At 38.1% G+C, this 26491-nt stretch overlaps 1 protein-coding gene across 6 annotated transcripts in view; it reads right to left on the bottom strand.

Annotated features, from left to right (window-relative positions):
* The window catches only part of rarab (retinoic acid receptor, alpha b), a 210618-nt gene that overhangs the window by 142690 nt on the left and 41437 nt on the right, over positions 1-26491 (bottom strand). For 5 of the 6 annotated variants that reach the window (XM_052131689.1, XM_052131695.1, XM_052131688.1 and 2 more), the window contains exon 2: positions 128-211. The gene's annotated coding sequence lies outside the window, so the exon portion shown is untranslated. The remainder of the gene's footprint in view (positions 1-127; positions 212-26491) is intronic. The other variant, XM_052131690.1, reaches the window with a different exon arrangement.

Here is a 26491-nt window from a genome sequence, read left to right as displayed (position 1 = left end):
ATACATTTTCTGTGTTTCTTTTTTTATATATACTCTATTTTATATTTATTCTCTATTTCTATTGCTGTAATATCATTTAAGTAAGGGCTGAATAAAACAGGTTTTTATAACTGGGTAGTTACTGTACCTCTCCTCAGATTTTTCTGTCACAAATCTCTTCTGGCAGTCAGTGGAACAGCATATCATCTCAAAGAAACACCTTTACTGACTTCTGAAAGAGAAAAAGGGGTAAAGATTTAGAGGTTTAGTTAGAGCAGTGATTCCCATCCAGGGGTGCAAGAACCTGTGATTTTGATGTTACACCTATAAAAAAGAAATTACGACTTTAAAATAAAAGATTAGGGCTGTCAAAAGATTAAACTAATACTATTTCGATGGATGGATGGATCTATTTAGTTAATCATTGCAATAATGGCCATTTTAATCATCTAAATGACAATGTTAAATGATATGCAGTACAATATGAATTCAAAGGAACATATTTCTGGTTTGAAGTAGATGAAGATGTACATCAGGCCTTACTGATGTATCTGAGGGGATACATTAGAAAATAAAAGGTTGAAAAACACTGACTTTGTGCCCACACAAGCAAACAAGTCTCTGCCCCATCACAGCAGTCATCCACACAAACTCAAAATGATATGTGTATATATTTCATATTTTTTATTCTTTAAGAAGAGACTTAGAGTGGAAAGGGAACTAGCCTATGACATATGAAAGTGACAAGCATTATGATGTCAGTATTTAAAAACAAAGCTAACAAATGTATGTAAACCATGAGATACCGGTGTGTTAACCTATGGCCCACTTGTAAAACATCAAATGCATTATTAAATATTTTATGAATGGACTTCAAAGGTACTTGCTCATGTCAAAGAATATTTCACTGAAGACACTTAAAAGAACCTTTTGCCACCTTATATCAAGGCTTCAACCTTAAGTATGTAACAAGAAAGAGTCCTGCTTTTCAGACAGTTTGAAGGTCTTGATTGCTATATTAGTAAAAGCTTATTTTAGAGGTCAAACTCTTCATGGGCCTTCCTGTACATAATATATATGTACCAGAGAAGGAAGAGCATTAATTTTCTTTCTCTGACATTTCCTCACCCGTCATGTGCTTATGCTTATGTGTTTAAATGCTTTGTAAGAAAATTTGACAGTGAAGGAGAGGTACAGTAGAGAGAGTGTGTGTGTGTGTTTGTGTGTGTGTGTGTTTGTGTGTGTGAGCGTGTATTTATCACTTTGTGGGGACCAAATGTCCCCATAAGGATAGTAAAACCCAAAATTTTTGACCTTGTGGGGACATTTTGTCGGTCCCCATGAGGAAAACAGCTTATAAATCATACTAAATTATGTTTTTTGAAAATGTAAAAATGCAGAAAGTTTTCTGTGAGGGTTAGGTTTAGGGGTAGGGTTAGGTTTAGGGGATAGAATATAAAGTTTGTACAGTATAAAAACCATTATGTCTATGGAAAGTCCCCATAAAACATGGAAACACTAAATGTGTGTGTGTGTGTGTGTGTGTGTTTGTGGCTGACAGCATCACAGCACTAAGTGTGCTCTCAGGGTGAGTGAGTGATTGGGTTGGTGGGTTTATTTTAGCTGCGGTGATGTCTTTAGACTCCATCTTTACTAAAGTAAATGTTATGAAAGATTTACTCTCTTACTCCGGCAAACGCCCACTGCCTTCACTGAAGCCAGTATAGAAATGTATAATGGTACTGTACACTCTCCTCACAGGAATTTGGATGTATTTGCAGTTTTTTTTTTTTTGTAGTTCTAATTCTATACAGGTGCGTATGTTTGTTTACAAGTAAAGTTGTTTGTTTTTTTACAAGTCACTTAACAAATGCTATGGATAAATTGACATGAGCCAGATCATTTAATCATGCAAATTACTATCAGCTAATTTGTTTCTTCTAAACTCACATACAAATTTGATTAGAATAACTAGATTTAGCAGTCTGAGATAATTACATATTCCCATTTTTTAATAGAAAGGGCATACACACTGACATTCAAAACCATGATCAGCAATGAAGCAATTGGTTGGCGACAAGATATGTGGAGTTTACATTATCACTCTTGAATACAATTGTAGTTTTGAGGCTTTTAGTCCATGTCTTTTGGCCTTGAAGCCATCAAAATGCTTCGGTACTCATAAAAGTTGAAAGAAATTAGCTTTTAGCAGATTTACACATTTAAAAATGACAGTTTTCCTCTTCTGGGAAAACAAGCAAAAAATATTGATGACTCATCTTGCACTAAACAGATTTATGTCCAATCAAACACTCTCTAGAACGAGAATGTCTCTTCCCCACCCGCAACCAACTAACAGTGTTGGGGAAGCCCCTTCGAAACTATGGTTCCCCAAGCTACAAGCTATAAATAAATGAAAATAGTTAACTACAGTCAAGCTACTCTTTAAATAAGAAAAAAAAAAAAAGTACTTAGCTACTCTAAGTTAGTAACAAAAAGTAGCTATTAGTAACTAAATTTAAGCTATTTAGAAGATTTTTAAATATATAACAATCAGATGATATTGTGTATTATTATTTATTAATTTAAATAATATCAACTGACAGTAAGATAAATTAATATATAGTGGCATTAAACAATTAGATGACTAAATTGAATATACATTTATATTAAATATGCACCTCATACTATAAATATTCCTTATTTTATATAAGTGAGTCAAAATAATATTGGTTGAGTGACAATAAATTGATTTGATTCAAAATACAGTCATAAACTGGGCTTCAAGGCTGCGTGGGGCTCAAGTGAAATAGTGAATCATTTATGTGAACTAGTTCATTCACATGAAATGTACAAATGAACTAACTCGCTACAATGATTAATTATAAGTGAACTGTTTATTTCAACTGATTCATTTACATGAACTGTTCTAAACAACCGATTCAATTAAAGGCATAGTTCAATCAAAGTGATATTATTCTCATGGCTTAATGAAATAATATCACATGTATTTAGGTACAGCTTTGAAGCAAAATATTTTAGAAACAGGGATGAGATTATTTATCAAAATATACCATGAGAATTACATCACTCCAGTCTTAATAGGTTTTCCACCATAAAAATTTTAATACAACGTTTTGTTGTATCCACTCACAATTTCTACTGGATGGAATTAGCTTTAATTGTCAAGTCAAGTGGTTTTTATTGTTGTTTCAACCATATACAGTTAGTACAGTACACAGCGAAACGAGACAACGTTTCTCCAGGACCCTGGTGCTACATAAAAACAACATAGGACAAACACAGAACCACATGAGACTACACAGACTAAATAAAATACCTACATAATACCTATATAAAGTCCACGTGCAAATGTGTGCAAAAAGTACGGGACAATACAATGAATTCATAACAATGAACAGGACAATATGCACAGTGAGAGACAGTGCAGCGCCGACCAGTACACAGTAGTGCAAAAGATGACAGTTTCTAAAAACGTAAACATAACATACTATGAGATAGTGTTCTAAGCACATAGCAGTTATTGAGGTAGCAGACAGTTATAAAGTGACAGTAATTAAAGTGCAACTCAGGACACGTGTGTATCAAACCAGTCTCTGAGCATTGAGGAGTCTGATGGCTTGGGGGAAGAAGCTGTTACACAGTCTGGCCGTGAGGGCCTGAATGCTTCGGTACCTCTTGCCAGACGGGAGGAGGGTGAAGAGTTTGTGTGAGGGGTGTGTGGGGTCCAGAGAGGTTCTCCGCCAGGTGAACACCAAGGAATTTGGTGCTCTTGACTATCTCCACAGAGGAGCCGTCGATGTTCAGCGGAGAGCGGTCACTTTGTGCTCTCCTAAAGTCAACAACAATCTCTTTTGTTTTGTCGACATTCAGGGACTAGTTGTTGACCAGTCTGTTAGCCGCTGCACCTCCTCTCTGTATGCTGACTCGTCGTTCTTGCTGATGAGACCCACCACGGTCGTGTCATCGGCGAACTTGACGATGTGATTCGAGCTGTACATTGCTGCACAGTCGTGAGTCAGCAGAGTGAACAGCAGTGGACTGAGCACACAGCCCTGGGGGGCCCCTGTGCTCAGTGTGGTGGTGGTGGAGATGCTGTTCCCGATCCGGACTGACTGAGGCCTCCCAGTCAGGAAGTCCAGGATCCAGTTGCAGAGGGAGGTGTCCAGGCCGAGCAGGTACAGCTTTCCAATCAGGTGCTGAGGAATTATTGTGTTGAATGCTGAGCTGAAATCTATGAACAGCATTCGAACGTATGTGTCCTTTTTGTCTAAGTGGGTGAGGGCCAGATGGAGGGCTGTGGCAATAACGTCGTCCGTTGAATGGTTTGGACGATACGCAAACTGCAGTGGGTCTAGTGAGGGGGCAGCTGGGTCTTAATGTGCCTCATGACGAGCCTCTCGAAGCACTTCATGATGGTATTATCAATGATCAATTATGATTAATCATAATTCACTTATTAACCTCTTTAGTCGAACACGACTAATTCCATTATACATTTCATTTCCTAATAAGGTACAATAAGGACAGTTTAATTTAATTCATAGCTCACATATTTCAAGACCCTAAATTCACTTCTAAATTTAGCATACCAAATATCTTACATATAAGGGTGTTAGAATGAGGGCAATTTAAAGTTCCCTCCTAAATGTCACATACCAAATATCCTTCATGAGATTTCTTTGTAAATCACGGGCATATTAAAGAAAATTAAGCAGAGGTGCTTTTAAGAGCTTGCGCTACAGCAGATAGGGGGCGTATGCCAGTCGCAAGTGATCCTCCCTATACTCTGGTACTCTGAAGGAAACATTACATTACTGTATGAATGTACCCTTTGCTAACAGTCTTCTGGAAGGGCACTCTGAGAAAAGATTCATTTTCTCACTTTCCTTTTGAACAAGATTTTGAGTGGCATCCCCTCCTGAGGAGTGCCCTTCAAGGAAGCAAAAAATGCAGTTTTGAATTCGCCCTGGAGCATCGAAGTGCCGTTACCTCAGACAGAGTAACAGATCTCAGATCTCAGAAAAAGTCCTCTCCATGAATTGTGTTGTAAGTTAATCAAAAGAATAAATCTTGATTGCTACCGCATTTCTGACATTGTGTACCACTAGTGTAGACTTATTTATTAATTATAATGGGAGCAGTTGCGTCGCTTTCAGTGATATAAATAAAATTAGTCTTTTATAGAATATTGACATAAACTGAAGGAGCTGTCAGGTTCTGCCAAATCCAGATTGATTTTGTTGAAACTAATGAGCCATTAGTCTAATCACTTTTAAAAAATCCCATTACGCCACCACAGTACCACAGCTCCCTATAGGCATATTACACAGTCTGCACCAACTCCCTAAGGGAGCACCAGAAACTCCACCAGAAAGTAAGGCTGCCCTTACTCGCATGTTATACGTTTTTCAAGGACACTGTAGCATTCGCGGAACACTGTCGATCGCCTCATGCTTTCTCATCACGCCTTTGTACCGTGCACGTTACCAGGGTAATGCCTTATGCCTTATGGTAATAAATGATTAAATCATGTTCATATTTAATGATAATGTCATGGTACTACAAGCTACTTAAAAAAAATACCATTGTTTTACCATGACACGTCATAAACAGGGGGTTATCACAGACCATGTCTGAAAATAAATTAATAAACAACAAGTGTATTACCATAGTGCTTTTTGTGAGAAATATAGGCTATTATTTGTGATAAAGGAAAAATTTAAATAAAAAAAATATATATATATATATGTACAGTACCTCGATATACTGTATCTACACGAAAATGGTTTATTACTCAAAAAGCAACGAAATGAGTTAAGTATTTATTAGAGATGCACCGATCGACCGGCCAGGGACCGGAATTAGGCGATTTTCCGCATGCTCGGCCCGGACCGGTAACCGGCCGGTCAGTCTCACGTCTTACCGATTCCAAGCCGGTCCCTTTTGTTGCCAGCGGCGCAGGCAATAACGTCACAGCCGCATGTAAACATGTCATTGGCATGGAAGATCATCACTGTGAAGAATACATAAAGTTCGAAATGTGTAATAATTCTAAGGCCAATGTAAACCGCGGGGGAACCACCACAATAACTTTCGGATCAACAAACCTAATTAGACATTTAAAACAACATCACCCAGTTGAAAATGCCCATTTTAAAAAAGAAGCTAAAAAGTGAAAGCAGCTAAAGCTAGCCAGAGCTCAGAGCCAGCCACATGTCAGCAGCCTCTCCTATCATCCCTTGGTATGAGCAGTGAAAATACCAAAGCAATTACGAGGAAAATTATGGAATTCATGGCCCTGGATGACCAGCTGTTCTCCATAGTTGAGGACAGAGGGATCAGAAATCTGATAAATTTCCTCGATACAGCGTATGAGGTTTTCTGAAGTCGCGTTGCCCGAGTTGTTTAATCTCGTGTCATGTCACACACGCAGCCTGTTATCTGTCAACATTTGGGTACACAAATCCTGGAGAAGGGAAGGGGGGTGCTGGAAGGCAGAGGCAGGCTAAATATATACAAATTGTGCCGTTGTGATTTAACGTCATTTTTCCCACTATGTCCGATATTAAAATCAGTGCGACACACATTGCAAAAGGTGTGGGCATTGTCGATATGGCTTCGGGATATGAAATTCAATTCTTCCATCCAGCTGTTGTTAAATGTACATGTATATTTAGTTTTTTTCACCGGAGCACCAGCTGAGTCTTCCTCTCCCCTCTACCAGTGATGCTTGATTTAACATCCTGCGTCTACTGCCTGCGCAGATATCAACAGCGCAAATGGGTTGTAGGTTGCCAGATTGTGGTCATAAATGATTTGTAATGTGTATGATATGTCGATTGTGTGAGTAGGATGTGTTTCATTCAAGATCTGGCAACTGGACCACCTTGGAATAATATATTGATTTGATTATTCATATAACGTGGTTTGGGCCATACAAATTACGGGAGTAATAACAAAACGGGAGACTCCCGGGAAAAACGGGAGTGTTTACAGGTATGCAAGCCGTTCTCGAAGCAGTGCTCAGTTTTACAACTGATATTTGGACATCTAACGTAAGTTGAGCGTATTGGACACTTCAGTTTTTCAGATCTTTGGAATTGTTTTGTTAGACGAGTAATAAAGATCAAAAGGTCCATTTATAAAAATAGTGGAAAATGACATTTGTTATATAAAGCATCTCATTTGCAGTTAATTGTTATTTCTACCTCTTTCTAGTCACAGAGCACTTTATTTTGAGAGTTGTTTAAGTGAGAGAAGATCCTGTAACTTAGTGCAGTTTGGGGGAAATTGTAATGTTTAATAATTAATTTTATTATGAAAATAAAATTTAGCATTGAAGAAAGGTAGATTTTGTTTGTATATGTGGTCAATAATAATTCTTAGAAAGAAAATCGGAATCGGTGCATCTCTAGTATTTATAATTACTTACTATAATTTATAAAAAAATCTGTGCCCTTTTTTATCCTTCCGCCCCTGTCCCTGCTAAGGTCTGTGCACATCACTGCTCATCCTCATACCATCCCAGATGTGTATGACTTTCTTTCTTCTCTCGTACACACTACTTTAGTTAGTTACATCCCCAAAACTGGCAAGAAGCAACGCATAGACTATGAATGTGAAAAACTAAAGCTTATTGGCAGTTTAAAAAAATGGATAAGCCCTTTGATATATCCCACCCAAACTTGCCGTATCAACTAGGAATACATCAACACAGGAAAGATTTCAATGGTTCAGTGGTCTTTGAATGTAAATCAACCAAATTAAAGATTTCTTTTTTACGTTTAAAAAAAAAATAAACTACACATTTTTTTTTATTCCAAAAATGTTTAACAGCAGAATTCATCTGAATAAAAGCACTCAGACCAAGCACTGCATCACACTGGTCTGCTAAAGGATGACCTCATCAATCCACAAGAACCTGATTGGTTCAAAGTTACATTACCACTCTCTCTCAACTAGAAACAAGGTGCCAGTGATGCCCCTTCAAGAGCGGTTTGCCCATGGAAACTGAAATGTCATTTCACGTAGTGCTAAGGCCACATGTGGCATGTACTCGGTGTGACACAGATGACCAAGGAGAGAGAGCTTTGTCAGCAGGTCACCTGTTCCTGTCCCAGCATTCTGCTATCAGCAGTGGTCCCATCACTCGCCGACCTTCAGATGGTGCTGCATGCACTGAGTGCGTGACATTTTAAAGAGGTGACAGCAATAGCACAGGGATACACAATGTTCCCTGTTTTTGTTGAATTAAAAGTCAAGTGTGTCTCCTGCAGATGGTCCTTTTACATCTCGATCAAGTACAAGCTGTAAAGAGCCTCTAGCAACACTCTGTGATATCGCATGGCACCTTGGTATACATTTGAACATTTAAGCTGCGAGGGGGGCATCTTAAAAACAACATAAATTAAAGGCTATTTTAAAGGCTTAAAATACACTACTATTAAATACTACCATTCACAATTGGTAGTAACCACTGATCACTAAAAGAGATCAACAGGTGTTGTATCTGAATGAGAAATGCTACATTTGGTGTCAGAAGTGATGGACTTAGTGCACATTCAAGCCAGACTGCAATGGATGCTAAAATGGATGCCGGGGCTCGGGCCAAAATGAAAGTAGAAAAACCGAAGGATGAGTGCTTGAGGACACAAGATCATTATGCAGAGCAGTAGTCTGTGAGAAACGCAGCTGACTCTATGGAAGCTCCCATGCTTCGAGCTGCCGAAGCTGGATTTGCTCTGCACTTAGTCCCACACGGTGAGATCGGACAGCACAGTTTTCGTGCTGACATGACAGCACACACATACCTTATCCCGGTGCCTTAACGCAATGACACAGGGACACGTGATGTAAACAAACATGGTGGCGCCCATATGTGGAGTGGATACGCTGGAAATTCAGATCAAACGCTCACTATCAAAACACCGAAGTACTCCGGAAAGACAAATTGGGATGCTTTTAAAGCACAGTTTGAACTGCTAGCTGAGGCTGCAGGTTCGAATGAAAGACATATAGCTTAGTTAGCTCTGTGCCTCACTGATGATGCAGCTGCCTGCCTGATACTGTTGAGCCCTGGGGATAGAAATTATTACACAGCATTAGTCGGGGCTCTTCATAAACGATTTGGACAATATTATCAACCTGTCCTTTTAAGGACTGAGTTTAATAACAGATGAAGACAACATGGAGAACCCTTACGAGTTTTGGCTTATGACATTGAAAGCCTATGCAAACGTGCCTATGCTGACATGCCACCCACAGTCCAGAATGAGCTAGCTAGAGACCGATTTATCCAAGCCCTGAGCCCAAGAGAACTACGTATTCAAACACAGCTGGCTCACCCTAATACTTTAAGTGAAGCATCGGAGCTCGCTGTGGAAAGAGAGATAGTCACCAATGGTGCGAACTGCAATTATATGACTGACCCACCCATCAGAGAGCCTATACAACGAGATAACACTGCACACGCAGATACACTGCAGCAAGGCCACACAATGTCAGAATTTCGCACATGTTGGCAGCTCCTAAGCTGCTGGGGGTGTGGCCAGCCAGGCCAGGTGATTAGACAATATCCCAGGTTCAGTGGCATGCAGGGAAGTGCCCAAGGGCCCGTGTAGATGGGAGGACGCAGGCCTGTGATGATACTCCCCAGGGTACGCCCACGCCTCAAGATGGGGTACGATGGGTGGGGGAATGTGCTTTATCAGCCCCTATAGAGACAATAATAACAGTGGGGTGGACTTTCTGGAAATTACCAGTTTTAGTGGAGGGAGTAGTGTGTACAGCCCTAGTTGACACAGGATCAAATGCGACTTTAGTGCAGCCTGATCTGGTCCCAGTGGGAACTGCAGTAGAACCAATATCAGCTCGACTAAAAACTGTGACTGGTGATTTCGCCCCAATAAAAGGAAAGGGGTCCTTTCTGTTTAATGTCGTAGCCCTGTCTGTGTCGATCCATATGTGGGTGGCTGAAGTGCCAGACCCCTGTATACTTGGCTTAGACTTCCTGAAGGCTGTAGTTTGTGTAGTAGACTTCCTGAAGGACGCTCTGTGCAAATGGCCCCACCCTCCCCATGCCCGGACCCCTTGCCCATATCTGTGTATGGAGACCTCAATTCATGCCCCTGCTGCTGTGTCCTCAGACCATAGTCTTCTGTGGCACGACATGCCTGTGTCTCACAACAACCTCCCTCCGAACACACATCATACTACTGATGCCATTACCAACCCTTCTCATCTGATGACCCATTCAGCAATCCCCCATCAGCAGCTCGACCCAATTTGCTGTTCAAATTCACAACACATACTACACCAGGCTGGCCCAGCCCAAAGCCCCATACAACTCAGTGAGCTGGATTTGGAACGGGTTTCGGCAGTAAGAGACATCTGGGACAAAAACAGTGATGGGCTGAACCAACATCAGCAGGATGACTTATGGCAGGTCATGTCAGATTTCAAAGACATTTTTGCTCTTAATGATCATGAAGTAGGCTTCACCCATCTTGTGCAGCATCCTATTGATACCAGAGATGCCCGCCCCATCAGAGTACGACCACAACGCCTTCCCCTTGCAAGACGAGTGGCAGCAGACAAAGAGCTAGAGTCAATGTTGAAGGCGGGTATAATTGAGCCATCTGACAGCCCCTGGGCCTCGGCAGTTGTCATGGTGCCCCAGAAGAAAAGTTCCAGATGGCGGTTCTGTATAGATTACAGGCCACTAAATGAAGTAGCAAAAAAAGACTCATATCCCCCACCTAGAATAGATGATTGATTGATTGATTGATTGATTGATTGATTGATTGATTGATTGATTGATTGGGCTTCTTTTTTAATTTAGAAAGAGATCCATAAATAATCTGCTTTCTGGCCAATGCTGCTGTTTAATTACATCTGTAAAAAAATGGACAGAAATTGTTTCCCAGGTATTAACTGCTACACACTCCTGCCATTACATAGATGACTAAGGAAACAGATTTGAACAGATTTGGAGCCAGTAGAGTCAGTAGATTGCCATTTCCCTGATTTACCCAAGTTTTACCCAAGCTTTACCCAAGGGGGGGTAAAACTAAATATATATATATTTAACCTTCAATTCCTAATGGATGATGACTCTGCAAAGTCTAAAGGTCAACCATATCCCCCCTCATCCTGGCCTATCTAAATAGGACCACCCTCCAGTGACACAGATGAAGCACCTCTACCCCGCTGAACTGCAAAACAATCTTCTATAGTGGGGGTCTAAATGAGATAAACTATATTCAAGACCCCCCAGTGTATGTCTATATGCATAAAAGAGAGGGACAGATAGAGAAAGAGGGAGAGAGAGAGAGAGAGTGAGAGAGAGGGAGAGAGAGAGAGAGAGTGAGAGAGAGAGAGAGAGAGAGAGAGAGATAGAGAGAGAGAAAGAAATAAAGAGAGACATAAACAGATATGTAGAAGTTTGGCGATACAAATGCCACTTGAGTACGTGTGTATATCTTTCAGCAGGGTGAGTTTCAGTTGTGTGTGTTCTTTGTGTCAACACCTGTCCAGAATAGCAATCTAGAAATCACAAGCAGATGGGCTCCTTCACTAAATGGCACACAGGAGAGAGAAATGGACCAATCCACACAGCGTAACGGAAAAACAGCCTGCCAAACTATCTCAAGACAAAGAGTTTATCTGTCAGCCAGACAATTAGACCACCTTAAAGGTGAAGTGAGTAATATCTGTGCTACTGAAAAATAACTACTTTGTTAGGAAAAATATGTTGTTCTTGAGAAAGTCATACCATTGGTCAAGTCTGACATGTCTGGCCGCTCAAACAAACAGCAATGAATGCTCGAGAGTCACCAAATATGCATATTTCACTACTATTTAGCATGTAAAAAGTAGTGTCTCAAATGAGCTGGATGTCAGAATGTTCAGTATTGATATAATAGTAGATAAAATATACCTGGATGACCTCATATTTCCGATAATAGCCCATATTAAACTGGGATAGGAGAAAGTAGTAGTGACCTCCTTTAAAGGTCACCAAATGGAATTGCAAAATCAATAACTGTTTGCAGACAGGTTCCCCTGTCTTCCATTGGTCAGCAAACAGATGCTGCCAAGAAATTAATACTAAATGACACAAATCATGCCACCTAAATGTAGGGCAAGAAAACAAGGGGAGACAATCTAGATAAAAATATTCCCTCATTTCCACTCCAGCTGGTCAAACAGGTATGAAGACATGGAGCAACGCTTGTTTCAGCTGTGTGTACAGGCCAAGTCGCACTTTTCGTGGCAGCCTTAATGTGGCCTAAAATAACCTGTAAGTAACAGCAGTCAGCCCAGCAGGGATGAATATGGTGACTAAACGTGGCATGGCGCTGGCTTTAGCGAAGATGAGCAGAGAGGAAATGAATCACGGGAACAGGCAATCCCTGGAGGGAAGCCCCTGCACTCAGAACACTCCGTCCTTGGGAGCTGACGAATGATGGGAATCGACTAATAAAAACCAAACCTCTGAGCCTGAGAGAGGGCTGAATTTGCTGAAGTGTGTGTCACTGCATTGAATGGTCACATGCTTCCCCTGTGGACCAGTGCAGATTGCTTTAAAGGGATAGTTCACCTAAAAAAGACAATCATGTCATATTTACTCACCCTCATGTTACTTCAAACTCTAACTGGCTTTCTTCAGTGAAAGAAAAAAAAAAGAGAAAATCCGGACGTCTAAAACATCAAACCTCAATGATCTTGATTGTCTTGTGATGACATCAGTTATTAATGACTGAACGTTTACTTTTGGGTGAATTGAAAGGGCAAAATATCACATGACTCAGTCACATTATTTGTTCAATTAACATGATCTACTTAATCTACATGATTATGTGCGTAGGACTCATTGAAACCATGCTATATAAGTCTGACACATTTCCATACCATTAATTATAATGATGCAAAGATCAATGTTCATTGTACAGCAGGCTTGAAACACGTCATTTTGGGTCCCACCCAGACAAACGCTTCACTGGGAGTCTATGAGAGCATTATGAGTGCTATTTACATTTTAAGAAGCATCTAATTGTTAACTGAACATAGGGCTTTTCATTAAGTAAACTCACTGGTTAGTATTCATTTGAGAAGCAGCTTTTAGGAGCAACATTGCAGACACCAAAATTAAAAATAAATTAATTAATTAAAAATAAGTAGATCAGAGTACAGCCATCGATAAGTGACTTCTAAGCTTCCCCAATCTTGAATAAAAAAAAAAACAACAACAGCCGGCACTGCTGTGGGCTCAGGGGCTGATTAAGGATCAGCCTGCGTCATGCTATTGTCTGAACCCTCACACCGGCGATCACAGAGGTAAGATGTATTAGGAAGGGAGGCGGATTTGGAAATGAGGCATAAGATTGAATAGTTGCTTTGAAAGGGACAGGTCAGAAAAGGTGTTGTTTGTCTTCAGCAAAGAGGGAGTAAGTGGTGTCGCCCAATACAGTACAGTCATTCATAATGCGAGAACACATCAGGACATCAGAAAATGCAATATCCCAATAAGAAAAGTCATGGTGCATGTATCGTATGACAATGCACAAGGGAAGCATGAATGTAAATATCCAGTTTGAAATGTGGTGCATCTTGTAGCTACTATGAATGCTGATAAGATCAGACTGTCCTACTTTTGGAATTTGTAATAGTTACATATTACTAGTTACTATTGTAATGTTAGAGCTTTTCCTTTTATTGTCTGTTGTGGGACAAAAGCTGTTCTCAGATTTTACTGCGTAATGGCAATAATGCACTTGAAAGCTGAAATGAAGCATCACGTCACAAGGTTTGACAATAATGTGCATGGATCATGGAGTACGCCCAGCTAGGTAGCACAAAATCAATATTATGAGCAAAGCCTTAAAGGTGTGCTGTGTATTTTCTATGAGGGCTTAAAATAGGGGGGTGTGGTTGCATTATTTGGGGGGATTTATGCACTTTTGAGATGGGATAATTACTCGTATTACTATAACAGATTTACTCACATGAATGCTGGACTTGCAGTATGATAGAAAGACAAAATAATGTATTTGATTTCTTCATCTGTGTGGATTAATTTACTAACTCTCAACTACATGTTAATGTTTAATGCACAGAAACAGCTCTTAAATATTTGTTGGTAGATTTCCCCCAAAGACTGTAAACACTAACTAATGCTAACCAAACCAAACTAATGGTGTGAGTCTGGGCAGGACTATCTGTTTGTCTGACAATAGAAACAGAAATAAGTCTTTATTGCTCTTAAATTTGGTGCCTTTATTGGCAAAACAGTAACACACTTCAACATTAAATCCAGTTGTTTACATTAGATATGTTGTTCACTGAGGGTGAGAGGGTGTTACCTAACCAGCTCGGGTCAGCACACCTTTGTGTTCCACCAAAACCTTCTCTCCTAGCATGAACTCCTTGTGGGCACACCTGAATCTCCAACAATCCACCTTTAGAGCACAAATTACTTGACAGTACAACTTTACACAGTACAAACTGAATATGTCCATTCCTAGAATTCAGACTTACACAAAAAATTAGACATATTTTAATTCCGTAGGTTTGCAGAAGCTGTAAGCATGGTGGATACAAGTGTTGTCAAATGTATTGGTACTTCGGTGCAAAGTCGATACTAGAATAAAAAGATGTACCAATACCAGTGTTTCTGCAATACCAGCAGTACCGAGCACCGACTCCGGTACCAGCAGACTAACACACAACAGCTTTAAAATGCTTACAGGCCTATTTTGAATGGATGCTCTGTTACTCCTTTTACACTGAAATGGAAAATGTATCAAATTAAAATCGTGACATGTCCTGTGTGATTTATTAAACTGCTAACAGCTGCAATCTTAGCGTGGATAAGCTGCATAATTTGAATGTATAAATCCGACTGCTCAAACACTGGAAACTCCACAGACATTGAGAATGTCTAGTATCAGATGACAGGGCAGAGCACTAATCTACTGAGAATCATGCAGCACATGTAAACTATACATTTATATAATTAAATCACAGCATTCGTGCTTTAATCTTAACTCAAATGTATTTATATAGCATTTAAAACAACAGAGTTGACCAAAGTGATTCACAATAATACAATTTAAAGCATAACATTTCAAAATTACGACATACACAAACACCAGTAATCTAAAATATAATAAGATTTCATTTGTCAGACTCAAAGGCCAGAGCAACGAGATGAGATTTCAGATTGGACATAAAAGTCTTCAATGATCACACTGGGCCGTAGCGAACAGCTTATCGGGAAAGTGAATTTTCCGGCAAAAAACATTCTTCGTAATAAAAGCATGATTCAAAATAAAAGCTAGATGCCTCAAATTTAAGAAATTGTGACAGAAATATGTAACAACTGTATAGTAAAATGTAACATTCACTGTAATAACAATAATAATAATAATCATCATCAAAATCAAGCAATATTTCACAAACAAGTGCAATGAAATGAAATAAAAATGCAATGACATGTTGAAACTTTCCATTTTCACTTATTAAAAGTTTTAATCGATTAGACACCATTTTGATGATGAAATTAAATTCAACTTTAAAATGTGGGGTTCTGGAAAATAATACAAATTATTAAACTATTATTATTAAAATAATTATTAAATGATAAAAAAAAATAACTAAACTGGTGTGTTCAGTAGAACATTATCATATTAGCATATTTTTGATGTGGTATCAAAATTGCTAGAGAACCATGAACTTTCAATGGTATCGTTGCAACACTAGTGGATAACTATCAATATATATCAGTATAGTGAACCAGTGGGCAATTTAAAATTCTAAGAATTGTAAAAGTTCTGTTAGTAGCTGTATTGGTTTCTAGGGCGATATAGCAAAAAATATTTCTCAATATTTTTCAGCTTTTGATGATATACACTCTTATTGAAAATATCCCTATATGTATCTATAATCCCTATATGTAAAATACTATATGCATTTGCTCTGAAATAACTGAAAAGGGTATCACATTTTCAATAAGAGTAAAAACAAACAAACAGTCATTACTATTAGCAAGCAGAGTCCAAACAGATATGAGATATAAAACATAATTTAAAGTCTACTTATAATAATAAAGGCATGTTTTCCACTAAAAAACACAAAAACTACATGTAATAATTTTCATTCCTATGCATCAATATATTATTTACAAAAAACATTTGAATTTAGGCCAAATATAGAAGGCCACGCTGAGAATTATGTTGACGTTCTTGAGTGATGATGTAAACTAAATATTGAATCCGAGTTTTAAATCGATTCAACTGAAACAGACAGTTTGAACTGATTAACGGAAATTAGTAGTACTAATTATAATGCCATATTTGGTACTGAAAAGGGCTGATTATAGATACAGCTTTCCAGTATCGATTTGATTCTCATTCACAAGCTCTCAATTTGATTAGATTATGTTCATTATGGTCACAATGTAGCTTCTTTTATTTTTTTATTATATATTATATTATATTATATTGCATACATTATTTTTTGCTACATGTTTATTGTTTAATTGCACAATTTGTACTTTTTACAAGTATTAACTTTGATTTGTTGAAAACGTGCTAAAAACTGGTACTGTTTCTTAAAAAAAAGAAGAAAAGAAAACGGCTGTTCTGTACAGAGTGTCTGTAACACTTTACAGTAAGATTAAATTTGTTATCATTAGAAAATGCATTAGTTATCATGAATAAACAATTAACAATATATTTGTTACAGAATTTATTCATCTTTGTCAATGATAGTTAATAAAAATACAATTGCTAGTTCATGTTAGTTCATAGTGCATTAACTTATTCAACTTTTGATTTAAAAAATGTATTAGTTAGCATTGTTAGTTAATGTAATTAATGTAAACAAATAGAACCGTATTGTAAAGTGTTACCAGAGCGTCTGTAAATGAGCGCATGTTAACGAAAGACACTCACTTTTACTCATCCGTGCTATGCGTGATTAGAACAGAAACAGTACTAAAAGTGATAACATTCAATGACAAATGGATTTGGACACACACAGACTAGAAAAAGACTAGACTGTGAATTGCAACTGACAAGATGAATAGCCCAAAATTTGGTTGCAAATGCAAGCGGTTTTCTAACATTATGAAAGAGGGTTGCGCATAGAGTAAAAGATCATTCTTGGGATATAAGAATCGATAATGAGATCCTTCAAATGAAGATTGTGATGCATTGGAAAATAGTTTTTTTTTACCAGTCCTATTATTGAAACTTAATGGCCAAATAAAAAGCATATTTAAATCACTGCAACTTTCACAATGGTGTTTAATTTTGTATCGCAGCAATTATGGCAAATTCATTATGAATATAGCCCTAATTATTTTCTACTAAATTGTACTTAAACAACAGAAAGCACTTTCACTGAACACACATGCACACACATTCTTCTACAGTGCATACCAGAAGTTAGTGCAGCTCAAGCCAGTGACCACACTTAGTGGAACCCCAGCCTGATCAGGTACATTTCTTTAATGGGCTGATATTGACCAACAATCCAGTCTCCACTACATGCAGATAGATTCTCCGCCCAGAAATAGCCCCTGAGGAGACTGGCCTCAGAGGCAGTGTGCTACTGTGTGCACGCTTGAATACTGGACAGCATTTCTGAGCTCAAAGGCAGTACTTTCTGTTCTTGAGTGCCACTGAGCTGTGAGGAAACCACATCTTAGAAAAGACACTAAACAACCAGTTGCTACGGGCCAAATGAAGAGAATCCAAACTGAACAAATCATTTAAATGAATTGTTCTATCTGTTGTATCTGTTTTCATTCAATATAACTATTACAAGTCATTCGCTAAGCCTCGTTTTACTGACCAACTGTTGCCGTCCGCCATATTATCAAAGCTTTTGCTCTTTAATAATGCAAGTCTATGTGTGTGTGGATTGTTTTAAAATTAATTTGATAGAAAGTATCTAAAAACACATTCAAATGTTAATGCCAGAGCACTTATTATAGCAAAACAAGGTACCATGAGATTAAACACCTCAAAATGAAAATATATCTTAAAAAGTGCATGCTGTGGATACAATTTTGAGACAATGTAACTATGTGTCATATAGTCAGCTCTTATTCTCAATTGAACATGTGTATCGAACATAAGTAAGGGCACCTACATTTGCTCCAGGTCATGGTAGAGGCAATAGTAACTAAAAGTACCATACTAGGTTGTAGAAACTTTAGGAACAGTTCACTTACAAAACTGATTCACAGTCAGCACAGTTTTTTCTCATGTTACATCAGGACTGAATTATTTCTTTTAATGTTGACAAAAAAAATATTTGAGTAATTGGCTGTCTCTGTCGAGGATCTATGTATGACTCATCAGCGCTTAAAAACATTTGGTTTGAAACAGCTAATCAAAGCCAGATTGCATTTCATTTTGAGTAGCTCCGTTAGTGTGTAGAAAACCTGAGAATTCAGAGTGAGGCCGTGACTAATCTCACCATTTTAACCCGAGCTGTATTTTTTAAAACTCTGAAAAGTGGGGTAGCAAGCTGTGCCATGAAAAATTTAAACTTCCCCCCACTGTGCCCATGAGCATAAATAGAGAGGCCTTCTTCAGTCTTTCCCCCTCATTTCCATCCTCCTCTAGGAACATCAATCCTTCCCTGAGACACATTATCATTGCACAAAGGTGAGGATTTCAGCAGGATTATAGACTGGAGACTCTTGCCCTGCCCAGGGAACCAGATTTCCCATATTATAGATCAGACTCTGTCTGCTGGTGATGTTGATGGAGCATTGTCCAACTGTTAGTAAGTACTCAGGTCAGAGTCCAGTCTAAGTGCTTTAGTCCATGACTTTATTGATAAGAACATCTTTATTGAAAGAAAGCCTTTAAGAGCATTAAGACGATGAGAGCACTAGTGCAATGGTTTTGCACACCTTGTTCATTCCCAAAGAACAATGTCTTAGTAAAAATATATGAAGATATATAAGAATTTTATTAAACGTCCACATATGATTGTATGTTAAGTATAAGTATAAATGTGCAAATTAATGAAAATGATAACATTTTACTCTCCCTTGTGTTAATTTATTGAAAAACTGTGGGAAACATGCCTTCATCATTTTTAAAAACATTTTTATTTAATAACTTTAAACAATTTTTTTCTAATTCCCAGAAAAGAGTGTGAGCTGCAGAAAAAAACTACAACGAACATTTAACATAAAATTCAAAATAACACATTCCAGCGCCGGATCGCCAGTCAAAACATACACAGATCAGATGATATAGAAACTCCTACTAAAGAACTGGAGATGTATTATCTGGATTATATTATTACTCTATGTGGGCAAAACGAAGCGACAACTTAAAACCCGTATTTTTGAGCATAAATGTGCTATTAGGAAGAATGATGAAAAATCATCAGTTGCAAAGCACTTCAATTCTGCGGGCCATGCTGTCAATATGCTCAAATTTATGGGCTTAGAATGTGTTGATCAGGCTCCAAGAGGGGGAGACCGTGAGAACCGCCTCTTACAACGAGAAGCTTGGTATATCTTTAATTTAAACACATGTATCCCGTGTGGGATGAATGATGATCTATCATTAAGTTGTTTCTTATAATTGGAATAATTGTATTAATTTTTTAAAATATTTTTGCAAATGTATAACAGCCTCATCTGTGTACTGTTGGTATTATTGGTCTGATCAGTATCCTATATTATAGGCTGGTGTTAATATGGGTGTGGTAATGGGTGTGGTTACATAAGACTAGGTACATTGTGATTTTGTTGCACACTGAAGAAGGCACACGCCGAAACGCGTCTGTGCAAAATAAACTATATATGCATAGTGCGGCCACTTTGTCTATTTCATCTGGATTATACACATACCTGACGAAAGTAATTTCAGAAAGTGCTGAGGACATATCTCAACTGACAGCAATATATCGAATAATCATTCAGTGAAGACTTGAAAAAAAACCTGAGAAAAGAATCCCTTACCTCTTTTTTTCTCTCAAATGCATTTGTCCATATTGTCATATTGTTGTTGTGGTTGAGGAAATAAGCTCACAAACCTAAGCCTGTGAGTACCTAAACACTGCACATGCGCTGCAGCAGCTAGTACACAATTGACTGCTTCTGTAACCAATCATGAGATCAGTCTGTGTAGTCATACTTTCATGTGTGTGAAAGTTTAGGCAGTTCGACATGAATAAACCCCTACACAATGTCAACATCTTACATTTAAGTGGTGCCAGATGGGGTGGCAATGCCTTTTCTCAGGGTGGGGCCAATTCTAGATGCCACCCCGGTAGATCCGCCCCTGGTCACGATCCATCACGTTATATTTTAGCTGCAGCAAACACGCACGAATGACGAGCGTCCCTGTGCCAGAGTGTGCATCAGCCAGGAGAAGATTCAATCTCTTCCCAAGTCATTTCACGCAACTCTACATTTTAAAAGTTTCGTTTTGTCTAGATACCTCTCAATGTGGCTGGGCTCAATGAGTTTCATCGGGCACAATTACTGTTCTCAAAGTTTTTCTCTCTAATAATATTACATTCTTGCTATTTTGACAGTTTGATTTGTTCTGCTACTTGGGACAGTAACTTTGTGCAAGCCCTTCTGGGCTTATTTTTAACTTTGCCAGCACTTTATTTCAGAAATGTATTTTTCTTTATATTTTTTTTCCCCCAGCAAACATTTTCACAGGTTCAAAAAAGTTCACCTGATGCTCTGATAAGGGCTTCCCCTGGGATTCTAAATCATGTGCATGATATTGCACAATCTGAACCAATGGCTACAAAAAGAGAGCAGAGCTTCAGATGGTAATGGACCCTGGCCCAATAAACTGAGAACAAAGGTCACTGTGTAACTTTGTAAACATTGTAGTGATAATAAAAAAGAGGTTAAAAGGTCATTAATGGTGCTGTAAGTTACGTCAGCCATTCTGAAACTTCCACAAGACTAATATACTGAATTAGACATGCCCCCTATTTTCAAAACCTTGTGTCTTCCCCTCAGATTCGTCCAATAGGATTGAAGGCATGTGTGTACTGTTCGCTCAAAGTTACAAAAATTGGCATGTGCAAGACTGTGCAAAATGGAGCCTTGCGGAGATCAGGCAACAGCCGCAATGACGTTACTTTATGAACTTAAACTTGAAACCAGGCTTTGAAGCTGAAGTGTGTAATTTCTGCACCACTAGCATTGCCGAACAGAACTGCAAAATTGAATAGCTCTCAGTTTTTTTTTTTTAACAGCTTTTTTGAACACACCCCCATCTGCCGTGGGATAGGAAAAATAATTTAAACATCTAAAAAGTTACACCCTTCAGCTTTGAATGTGAATGATCCCCTTTTACTACCACACTACCAGCTTCCGTCTTACAATATATGGGCTGCGATTTCTATTTTTCAAACCCAAGGTGACTTCCAGTGCATCCTAAGACAATGTCCAAATGTACATGTGTACAATTGCAGACCCAAACCTGAGTGTTGGGTTGTAAATTTCACCATCAGATACTCAACACTGGCAGATTCACCGATTCATCAGCTGTAGAAACACTGCAGTGCAGCCAAGAATGTACAGATGTTAAACCACATCTGTCTTAAATCACACACTGAAAACATGGAGAAGAAGGGCAGGGAATACAGGTATTTGGCAGGCTCGGAGTAGATGTGTCAAACAGAATTACTCAGAAACAACTGATGGGCTTACAACAGCATTGAATCTGCAGGGAAGAAGCCCCTGAAATTGTTACACACCATACACAAAATGCATAAACAAGACTTACTGAAAAATCAACGCTCTCTGAGCATTTTATTGAATACAAATACGAACAGACCATTGAGATTCAAAATCATGTGATTATGTTCCCAGCAATCTAGAAAGAGTATAAATAATCACACACACTCACACTGACATTAACTAATATTATCTTGCCAGAATGAGGACAACAAAATGATGTGGTCTTTCCATTTAGATTTTCCTTTTTTCTTTCTGCAATCAAATTTGTAGTGTGATCTCTTGGGCTAGTGGACTAGAGTGTTTATTTTACTAGCCTGAGACTCACAAGTCTATCCAGACCACACATACTCCACTCTTCTCTGCCCTATTCTCACTCGCTCTCACTCTCTCTAACAAACACTCCCTCCTAAATCATTAAGCTAGACGCTCACAAATCACAACCACAGATAACAAACATGCAGTCAAACACACACTATAGCAAGCAGACAATACAGATGAGTGGAGACAAAATGGATATACAAACAGACCAAAGAGCAATGACATTAACGTCTTAAATACCAAACACACTAAACACGCAAGCACAAAAGCCTGAACCAACACAGGTGCTTTTGCAAGACCACACACTCCAACACTGGCTTACTTCATTAGATTTGGTATGCCAAAGTAAGCAGCCAAATTAGGGCCCTCCAAATTACAGGGAAGAGTGAAGGATTTTCCATGCTGTGGTGAGAGCGGTTTCTGCAAAGGGAGGGAGCTACTATACTGTAACAATACTGTAATTCACTCAGTTCGCATAATTTTTGGATTAATCAGCTGAAATTACACTGGTAAATATTAATCTCACCATTTTGTCTGCTCTAGTCTGCCTTGCTCCATATCCTTGGAGTTCTTGCTGGAGTTCTTTGTTTGAGCTTTGAGCTGAACCCAGCAATTTGCTGGAGTTAGAAAACGTTTTAACCGTTGCTCTGTTTATGCTCCATGCATGTCCAAAGAGTAACTTTGGATATTCTGTACATATACAGACATAGTTGCTGCAGTATTTGACTTTTTTGCCTTTGGTTCTTATTAGGGATGGGTCAGAATGGTCAACTAGTTATACACCAATCAATTACAATTTGATGATAGCAAATCAGATGATCACAAAATTGTGGAAAAATACATAAACTAGGGGTGCACCGATGTATCGGCCACCGATCGAAATCATCCGATATATTTGTCTTAAATCTGTGATCGTGATTGTGCCTAGATATAGGCCTGATCTTTTTTGCAGCACATAGGGAATCACACATACACTGCTAGTCTAATAAATGAGTGCTTTCTCAGCTCTTGAAACATGACAGATTGGCCTTTGGAGGGGGAGTTGATGGCAGTTCTAAGCATTCACAAATTTAAACTTACAGACATGATGTAATTCACATGGATATGCCGTTTTGTTTATAAAAATGTGTAAGAATTACACGTGTATGGATATTAAGATGCCCATTTTCTAGAGTCAATACGGTAGTTATTCTGAATCGTTGCACAGTGAGCAAGAAGAGGATAAAGAGGATACAAACCAGTATAAAAACAAATGAAACATTAAATATACATGCAAATACAAATATGAGTACACATGATGTAGCGTGAGTCGTTACAATCAGACAGTGTACGAAGAGATAGAGACTGTTTGAGCCTTCATGAGCATAAGTGTCAATCGAACATGTGCGCTCTCCAGGTGCTCTCAATATCTCATCAGTCACTCATCTCAGCGCTATTCTGTGAGGATCTTAATTTAAATCAGATTAATGTTGGTCACATTACCACTAATCACAGCAATTACAGTTTAGCCTTAACGGCACCACGTCTTCACACATTTGCTTAATAATTAGTGATTTGTGTTACAACAAATGCCAAAGACAGTAAACAAATCATAGATATTAATGATTTGTTTGGTTTTAGAGCTTGTAATGGATATATTTGTCTTATTTTTAAAAGTATCTCTGCTGTGTGTGATACTCTCAAGGTTTTTACTGGTTGCCAGTATATCACAATGACATTTTGATATTGGCAACAGAACTTTTCATAACTGTTTTCAATGCAAATACATTTTAGCAATTTATATTTAATGAAATTTTTATGAAATTTTGGTAACACTTAATAAAAACGTTTAATTCCTTTAACATTAGTTAATGCATTAGGTATCGTGAACAAACAATGAACAATATATATTTTACAGCATTTATTAATCATAATGTTAGTTAATAAAAATACAATTGTTAATTGTTAGTTCATAGTGCATTAATGTTTACTAATACAACTTCTGATTTTAAAAATGTATTAGTATATGTTGTAACTAACATAGTTCACTAGTTTGTCATACCGTAATTTTATTGTGTGGGGCATAAACATATAACTGCAGCATATAACTTGTAAAAGTGTGGCAAAGGGCACTTTTAAAAAAATCGATATCGACTGATCTTATCGGCCTCAAATTTCCCGATCAGTGCACCACTAAAACAAACACTTAAATATTTACTCAAACTTCAAAAAGGTTTGAAAACCCTGTCGATAGATTTTGAAAGTAACCCAAGGGAGAACAACCGATTCTATTATTTGGCCAAACAGGCACAGCTATTGGCCAATGCCAATTAGTGATGTATGTATGATTCATGAACTAGGCTAATTTTTCTTTCGAACCGATTCTTTTTATGACTTGATAGAACTGATTCGCAAATAATTGGTGGATAATCCAGATGTAAGGAATGACTTTGTTTAGGAGTTAAATTGTGAAATTGGAACAGTGTTGTTAACCCAATGGAAATAATTAACATGATTAAAAATTATTATTAATATTGGCAACACTATTAATTATGTTCTTAGCAATCTTATTAATAATAATGATGGAATAATAAACAACTTTGACGCAATCTATACTGTATAAACAAATTTTAATACAAAAAAATACAAAAACTTTACTACAAAAATAAAGTATAAAATGCTGCATGGGGACTTCACAGAATACCTTTAAGTACTGAGCTGTGAATCATTCTTTGAATTGGTTGAATGAAACAACCCCAACTCAATTTCAATTTCAAAATGGCTCAAAAAAATACTGACAGTTTATTCAGCCCATCCAAATTTATTGGTATTTCAGTGCATATTTTTTAGGAGCAGTGGTTTAATTAGCATATTTAAGCATGCAGTGATTTAACTGTTAGACAATTTGCATGGATCAATGCTCTGACATGTTGCATATTTAAATTCATCCCCTTAAAGCACCGGCGCTACAGCAACACACACTCAGACAGACATCTTGGTTGTTGCTTCAAATCTTGAGCTGTTTTTGAGCATCCTGCATTGAGTGTTTTGCTTTTAAGACAACGTCTCATTACAAATAGTCCAACTTTTAAAAGCAAAAATCGAGACATTCTATACCATTCCAAGGCGCTAAATCTAGCAGATTTGGAATGTCTGAAATGTCCGATAGTTATCAAGTGAATCTGAAACCAGCCTAATTTTTCAGGGCTTTCTTAAGACTAATTAGTTGACTGGTCGTTCAAGCAACCCTCCGACTAGTCGATTTTGAAAATATGTTGATTTGCACATCCTTAGTTCTTGTATTGTATAGATTTGCAATACCTTTGCATTTCCCTGCTCTGATTAAGCACAAGAGAGAGGAGTGCAATGTGACCAAGGAGCAGATGGCGGTAAAAGTCTTACTCAAGGTCAAAGTGTGTAAAACCAGGTGTGAATTGAGGAATTTTAAGCAGCCTCTTTCAGTTTATGGTGCCCTTACTGCAGAGTCAAAGACCCCAGTACGGCAATGGAACTCAACTCAAATTCTGTTTGCCAAGAGGAAATTAGGGATGCAGTGGAGGCCCCGGGTGATTTCTTGGTCCAGTTAGAGTTTTGATCAGGAAAAGTCTTAAAAGCCAAAGACAATACATACAAGTCACAGTCTTACAATCGATCATGACGATAATGAACATACTACTGTCAAGATCAACTAAGCAATCAATGTGTTGCATCAAACAATGCTTGGGGTTGCACAAACATTTAAGACTGCCAAAAAATTAAATATAAATGGTCACGTTGTTTAAAAACATGGCACAGCATTTATTGAACAGTCACATAAGGTTACATAGAGTTGTCATTTACTCATCCTCATGTTATTCCAAACCTCTTACGACTTACTATGTTTCAAGTAACACAAGAGAAGAAATTAACCTTCTACATTAACATTTACAATCCTAAAAATCCTTTCTTTTTGGGTGAACTATCCCTTAACTCATGTTGAATAAACTCATACATACAAGCACACTAATATTTGAAATGAGAGGAAAGGATCTTCCAAAGGAAAGGTGATTCACTGTCTGCATAAGGGGGAAGTCCCTGTTAAAACAGAAGCCACTGGCGCACTTAACAACTCTAAAATGGCTGCCAAGATCCCAGGCGTCTCCCTAGAACCACTTCCTAGACTGGTGCCAGTGGCGTGGCAGCACTTCCTATTCCAGCACCTGCCCCACAGGATATCCTGTGTCTTTGGTATCAGCGACCTCACGTGAGGTCCTTGTCCAACCTCCATTCTACTTGTAAGGGAACACTGTCTCTCTGAGCCAATTTTTTATCTGGGCTGGAAAATTATGGTCAGTCTAAAATGCTAGAATGACTAGTCTTACTGACTTTAAATCACATTTCTTAACAATGCATCACTGATCTAGGTTCATTTCTAAATGAAAAGGTTGTAGTTTTCTATACCTCAAA

Source organism: Xyrauchen texanus, chromosome 8 (genome assembly GCF_025860055.1).
Source record: "Xyrauchen texanus isolate HMW12.3.18 chromosome 8, RBS_HiC_50CHRs, whole genome shotgun sequence".
Taxonomy (NCBI): Eukaryota; Metazoa; Chordata; class Actinopteri; order Cypriniformes; family Catostomidae; genus Xyrauchen; species Xyrauchen texanus.
This window is presented reverse-complemented; position numbering and strand designations above follow the sequence as displayed.